The sequence below is a fragment of the Lepidochelys kempii genome, unplaced genomic scaffold (genome assembly GCF_965140265.1).
Source record: "Lepidochelys kempii isolate rLepKem1 unplaced genomic scaffold, rLepKem1.hap2 scaffold_78, whole genome shotgun sequence".
NCBI classification, from domain to species: domain Eukaryota; kingdom Metazoa; phylum Chordata; order Testudines; family Cheloniidae; genus Lepidochelys; species Lepidochelys kempii.
The window spans coordinates 79,303-86,128 of record NW_027333645.1 but is presented as its reverse complement, the minus strand read 5'-3'; the positions used below and the strand labels follow the sequence as shown (position 1 = coordinate 86,128).

General features: G+C 50.2%; 1 non-coding gene across 1 annotated transcript; it reads left to right on the top strand.

Annotated features, from left to right (window-relative positions):
* The first annotated feature begins 1,580 nt into the window (after positions 1-1,580).
* Positions 1,581-1,654, top strand: TRNAT-UGU (transfer RNA threonine (anticodon UGU)). Its single transcript has one exon. It is a non-coding gene; the product is annotated as a tRNA-Thr (tRNA).
* The last annotated feature ends 5,172 nt before the right edge of the window (positions 1,655-6,826 follow it).

The window sequence follows — 6,826 nt, the reverse complement described above, 5'->3', positions numbered from 1 at the left end:
CTGTCTCAGACCTGACAAATTCACCACACCTAGGACCCAGAGCAGGGGTGGTGGAATCTTCCTTACAGTGGGGGGGCCACCGGCGTCCGAACTGTGACGCCCCCATGACACCCCTTTCGCCCCAGCCCTCACTCACTCCGCCCCTTCTCCCTGAGGCCCCAATCTCACACCGCCCCTTCTCCCTGATGCCACCCCTCCCTCCCTCCAAGGCCACACCCACAGAACGCCTCTTCCCCCAAGCCTCCACCTTGTTCCCCCCTCCGTCGTCCGTTCTTAGGGCTGCTAAAAAGTGCTGGGCCCATGGCCCTCTAAACCCCCCTCGTCCTGCACCCTGACACACAGCCACGCAGGCAGCAGTGTGTGTGAGTGTGTGTATGTGACAGAGACTGCTGGGCTGTGCTGAGCCAGTGCGGGAAGTGGGGGCTGATGTCGGGGCTGTCCCGCTCTCCCTGACTCAGGACTGGGGTGTCCCCTCTCCCCCTGACTCAGGACTGGGGTGTCCCGCTCCCCCTGACTCAGGACTGGTTGCTTCCAGCAGCTGTCTGAACTTAGGGACAGCGTGCCAACACACTCACTCTTCCACAACACACACGCTCCCCGAACACACACACTGTCTGTCCCCAACACACACACACTCTCTGCCCACCATGCCCACGGCAGCTGAAAAGCAGCTGGCAATCGAGTCGGATGCCCATGGAACAATGGGATAGAGAAACCTGCCTCGTGTGGCTGCCCACGAGGCATTGCAAACCCTTCCCAAAGCACCCTGCGGCCAGTTGCACAGTGGGGTAGCGTCCCACAATGCACTGCTCTCTGTGGCGATCCAAGAGCTGCTAGCCTGGATGCGCTCCGGTGACACAAGCAGCCTAGTGTGGACATGCAACAGCGGCTTAATTAAAACGCTTTAACTAAAGCAGCATAACTCTGTCGTATAGAGACGTAGCCTGGCTCCCACTGGGGCCAAGGATGCTCAGGCCCTGAAACTGAAGAGCCACAACTTCCTCCGGGCAGGTGCCTCGTGGGAGGGGCAGAGAGGTGTGAGCGGTTCTCAGGGCAGGTGAGGGGAGGGGACAGAGAGGAGTGTGTGGCAGGCTGGGCAGGTCTCATGGGAGGGCTCAGAGAAGTGTGGGTGGCGGGCAGAGTCTGTCTCAGGAGAGGGGGCAGAGAAGTGTGGGTGGCAGGCAGACCGTGGGGTAGGGGGCGGAGAGGCACGAGCAGCCGGCAATGAGGCCTTGGGGGAGGAGAGGAGCGAGCGAAAGGTGGACCAGCAGGCCTCAGCCAAGGAGGCAGAGTGGGTGGGAAGAAGTCCCCCTGTTAATCCAGTGCTATCTACACTGGGATTAGGTTGGCATAATGGCATTGCTCAGGGGCGTTAAATTTTTTACCCTGCAAAGTAATGTCGTTACACTGACTTAATTTTGTAGCGCAGACTTGTCCAAAGAATCACACACACACCTTGGGAGCAAAACTTCACCTGCTTCTCTGCTTTACAGAATCCAACACAAGCAACGCTTGTCCGGGCGTGGGGGGCGTTGGCAGGGAGTCAGGTGTGGGCAGACACCATACGTTAGCCAGAGACGGGCACCATGGCTTAGCTGGCTAAAGCACCTGTCTTGTAAACAGGAGATCCTGGGTTCAACTCCCAGTGGTGCCTTGTTGAGTGGCTTTTGGGGCACCTGGTACTGGCTGCTGTCAGAAGACAAGATACAGAGATAGGTGGACCTTTGGTCTAGCCCAGTGATGCTGGTTTTGCTGTTTAAATTACACGCACAGGCACTGATGATAGAGTGACTGAAAGTTTGGGTGTTAAGAGCTGATAGGTCAGTGGTGCAGTCCCCTCGCAGATGACCCCCTCCCTCTGGGACAGGGGCAGGTCCGAGCTCTCACACCAAGTGGCTCATTGGGGCTGTGTTAGCCGACGGCCAAGGATGTTTGGTGAGGTGCCAGCTATGCCCGTTTATACCATCCGTGACTTTAACCGCTAGGACGCACTGTCCCTTCGCGGCGGGCAGCCCGGGCTAGGCTGACGGATGCCCCAAGGTCCTAACCACCCGTGACTTTAACTGCTAGAGCTCAGAGCTCCTTCGCAGCGGGCAGTCAATACTGACTGACAGGTGCCCCAATGGCAGCACTAAGAGCCTCTCCACACCCGTGACTTTAACTGCTAGAGCTCAGAGCTCCTTCGCAGCGGGCAGCCAGGATTGACTGACAGGTGCCCCAAGAGTTTGCCCCGTGGAGGCGGCACAACTCAACGCTAGGCTCTTAGTACTCTCACCTAATGGCCAGGCTTTAGAGCCAAAACGGCTGAGGTTCTTTAATTGTGTCGGCTGCTTTACAGTAAACCAGAGAAAACAAGTCAGGCTTATGCACAAATGGTTACCAAAATTTATTAAGCTAGATTCTAATCATGTGGTTACAAAATTGCTAGTGCCTACTTATTTAAATGTAGAGATGTTACACACACAAACAAGTTACAAAACTGAAGCCACAATCCCAAAGAAAGAAAACAAAGTATAGAGCTCTATTTCAAAATATGTGTACACTAAAGATAGGAGATCAGGTGTGGGTGCTTCTTACCCTCCTTGCATCTCTCGATTCCAGCGGTGCCAAGCCAGGATCGGTCACTCAATTCCGCGGAAAGACGAATAAGGGACAAGGCGTAGGGACCCTCTTAGCTGCAGAAGCCTTGGGAGGCTGTCACTTATCTGACCAGCAGATAGATAGTGAAAAGCACTCAAAAATCATGGTGCTGTAGGTCCCCTACTTATACCTCTGTACTCCTTTATTCTCTTTCTCCTTTCTTATGCCAAATTGAGGCTGGTCTGTCGGGGTGACGCCAGCTTTCGCAAGAGTAGTTTACACTTGCAAAGGAGAGAAACAATAAGTTTCGACTACTGGACACTTCTTTTATCAGGGTAAATATTTTCCCACCTAGGATGTTGGGGTGTGTGCATCACGCTATTTAGTAGGGGCTAAGAGCCATGTCTGTCACAGGGCCTCTGCCTGCTGTGAGCTTAATCCTTGTATCTGTTCCCAGAGGCACATTGTAGCAGCACACCTGTGCTTTCACAGCTTCAAAGGCTGTGCTGGAATATATGTTAAGTGCCCTGTTCCTGCTTCCTCCTGTGTTTCCAGCAATGCTGGTCTGAGGGGGGGGGGCTGACTGTCTGGCTACATTCCACCCCCTGATGCACCACACTACATCCCAGATTGCAAGGTGGCGGTGATGCCAGCACCTCTTGCCCTCCTTGGGGAAATCTAGAAATACCCAACAACCAAATTAGAGGATGAGGGTTCGCGGAATTGGGTAGGATCCCTTTTTAGCTCTAGGTATCTGATTTGCGTGGAGGAAAGAGCAGTTTGAATCAAACGCTTCATAATACATAAAGTTACACAAAAAAAATTTACAATAATTAAAATGGTTAAAACAGTATTCACAACCGAATGTAAAAACGGGGAGAGGGAGAATCCCAAGTGTTGAGCTAACCATTGCATCCATGAGGTTTGTCCATTCTCAGCCACTGCATGCACTGGTACAAATTCAATTCCCAGTGCATTGGTTGAATCTAGCAAGGTGCACATCCAGCAATTTGTAGCACCAGCAGCTGAGGCGATGGTTTGGATTGCTCCCCGAAGAGGATGTTCTGGTATTGCCAAGGTGACTGGAGCCAACAGAAGGATCATGAGGGCTTGCAGGAACATATCTCTGGTGGGTCGTGTTCTAGCTAAAAAACTTATTTTAACACTAAAAGCAAAAATTACACCTGCTATTATAAGTAATGGCAAATATATCAACAGTCCATAATAGTCTCTAGTGATCAAACAGGTCTGCTGCATGGTCCATTTTGCTGACAGGTTAGCTGGCAGGTTGCTCGGAACCATGGGACCATTCCTGCAATAAATCACATGGTCAGCCGGTCTTGGATGCGATCCAAGCCTCTGTAATGGTTATTAGCCTTTTATCAGCATTTAAGGCACTCCATACACCTTTCTCTATATAGGCGTGCAAAACGCAGGTAAAGGTTCCCAGGGCTGGGTGTTTAATCACAACAGTGTCTCTGGGGGCATACTTGGAACTGTGCAGTGGTGTTCTGGCAGGGGAGATAGCTTTCCCTGTAGGGAAGAATCCCCTGCTGATTGGACTTCCTGTAGGAGTCTGTCTGTTGTTTAATCTCTGCACCACTTCGTCCAGTCTATCTCCCCATGTGCCATCAGTAGGCTTCAAGTGATTCTTTAGCAACCCATTCCAGCGCTCGACCATGCCATTAGATTGAGGTCGATATGGAAGGTGGAAGGTCCATTGGACTCCATGGTTAAGGGTCCATTCCCTTACAAGTTTATTCTTAAAATGCGAACCATTATCTGATTGGATTTCTTGAGGCATTGGGACAATTGCTGTTAAGCGGTTTAGTCCCATAACTGTGGACAACCCTGTTGCCAATCGGGTTGGATATGCAAAACCAATCCCTGAAACAATTTCTACCCCAGTCAAGATGTATTTCCACCTCTGCCTTGTAGTGGGCACTGGTCCGACATAGTCGACCTGCCAGGTTGCCCATAGTGTTTTTCCATCTCTTAGCCTGGCAAACCTTTGTCCTTCTGCTATATGTTTTCTAGTCTCAGCACAAATAGTGCAGGCTTGCACCAGGTCTCTAGCCTGTCTGTGGGTGATAGGCCACCCCCTGATATGTGCTTGCCGCACTAACTCATCACTTCCCGTGTGTCCTAAATTATCATGTAACCATGAATATAAGCGTTCCCATTCTACTTGTGTGGTAAAGAGCTGGGCAGCTGCATCGGCTAAATCGTTTAACTGTGCAGCTGGGGTATTATTCCTCTGATGAGCTGAGACATGTCCCATAGACAGGGGTTCTTGCAGGCCATGCTGATATAACCACTTCCAGTATTCCAGTCCCCAGACTGGTTTACCTCCTATTTCCCAGTGGTTATTTTTCCAGTTAGTGATCCACTGAGTGGCACCTGCCCATACCGCATAGGAGTCCGTATATACAGCGGTGGCTCCTGCTTCACAGGCCAGATTAATTGCAGCCAATTCTGCAAGTTGTGCTGACCCATCAATTTCAGCAGTTAGGGGTGCTGCAGAGGGGTCTGCAGGCACTGCTGCAGCTTTTCCCTTCCATTTGCCTTTGACCAGCCTGGCACTGCCATCAGTGAACCATACTCCCTCAGGCTTAGAAGGATCAAATGGGGCAGCATCCTTAATGGGAGACTGCTGTGGAGGTAGGCGGTATTCATCAGGCATTCCTACTTTCCATAGGGATTCCTGAATCATAGTGGGGTTTTGTGCAGTGTCTGCACTCCCTACCCTGTGGTGTATGTAAAGTGCCCATCTTTGGATAGTCATCTTTTGTGCTACACCAGGTGGTAACTCTTTCCCTTCCAATATAGGTTTAATGATTGGAAGAGGAGTGTGAATTGTGATGTCCTTATCCTGAGTTAATTCCTCAGTTTCTCTCAAGGCTGTGTAAGCTGCCAGAAGGACCTTCTCATAAGGCATGTAGTTAGCCTGTGACCCTTGCCATGACTTGGAACCAAACTGAATTGGTCGTCTGGGAGCAGTGTCACTTTCTTGCCAGAGAGCATAAGACATTCCAGTGGCTCCCACAGTTAGGTACAAATGGAGTGGGGCTTCAGGATGTATGGGACCCAGAGCCTGATAGGTGTGTATCTCCCCTATCAGTTGCCTGAGGGCTTCCTCATGGGCAGGAGCCCATTCCCAGGCAGCACTTTTCTTTAACAAATTGTACAATGGTCTGGCTATAATGGCAAAGCCAGGTACATGTTTTCTCCAAAACCCCAGGGTTCCCAAAATCTGTCTCAATTGATCTTTACTTTCAGGGGAGGGTGCCTGATTTAGCTCTTGCACAGTGTCATTAGGCACAGACCTCCCACCTCCCATCCATACAGTACCTAAGAATTTTATCTCTTGGGAGGGACCTTGGCATTTCTCAGCTGGTAACTCTAAATTAAGGGCTTCTAGTGCTCCTTTGATTTGATTCATAGCCTTCTGTACCTCTTCTGAGGTTTTCCCACCTATTAAGATGTCATCAATGTATTGCACAGTTTGTACATTGGGTGGCAGTATAAGGTCATCTAGGACCTTTGCCAGTGCCCCATGGCAAATAGTGGGTGAGTGTTTAAACCCTTGTGGCATTCGGGTAAAAGTGTATTGTACACCTTTCCAAGTAAAAGGAAATCTTTCCTGGTCAGCTGGTTGCAAAGGGACCATGAAGAACATGTCCTTTACACCTAATACTGCTAGCCAGGGTTTATCCCAGGTTTGTATGGTGTTTACAATATCTGTTATGCTAGGGACTGCTGCAGTTAATGGTCCAGTGTTACTGTTTAGCTTCCTATAGTCTATAGTGAGTCTCCATTTGCCATTTGGTTTCTTGATGTGCCACACAGGAGAATTAAACGAGAGTGGGTACGAATTAAAATTCCTCGCTGTTCCAAATCTTTGATCAGGTCAGTAACAGGGCTTATGGCCTCAGCTGGGGCATTATACTGCTTTATGTTTGTTACTGTTGAGGGCGGGAGAGCAGGCGTGCTGCTAAGTAAGTTTACAGAATAGTGGGGAGGGCTTTCCTCTTCCAGGTGGGTGGCATGAGGAACAGAACTGACTCCAAAAGCCCATCTTTCCCCATTAATCCTTCCCTTCTTTCCTCTTAAAACGTCCATGCCCAGTATGTTGGCATTGCCCAAAATCACCTCATATCTTCGGGGCTGATGGTGGGGTTGCAAGGGGATATCCAGTTTTATCTTAACTAATGGGTAAGTTATGGTACTGCCATTTACCCCTGTA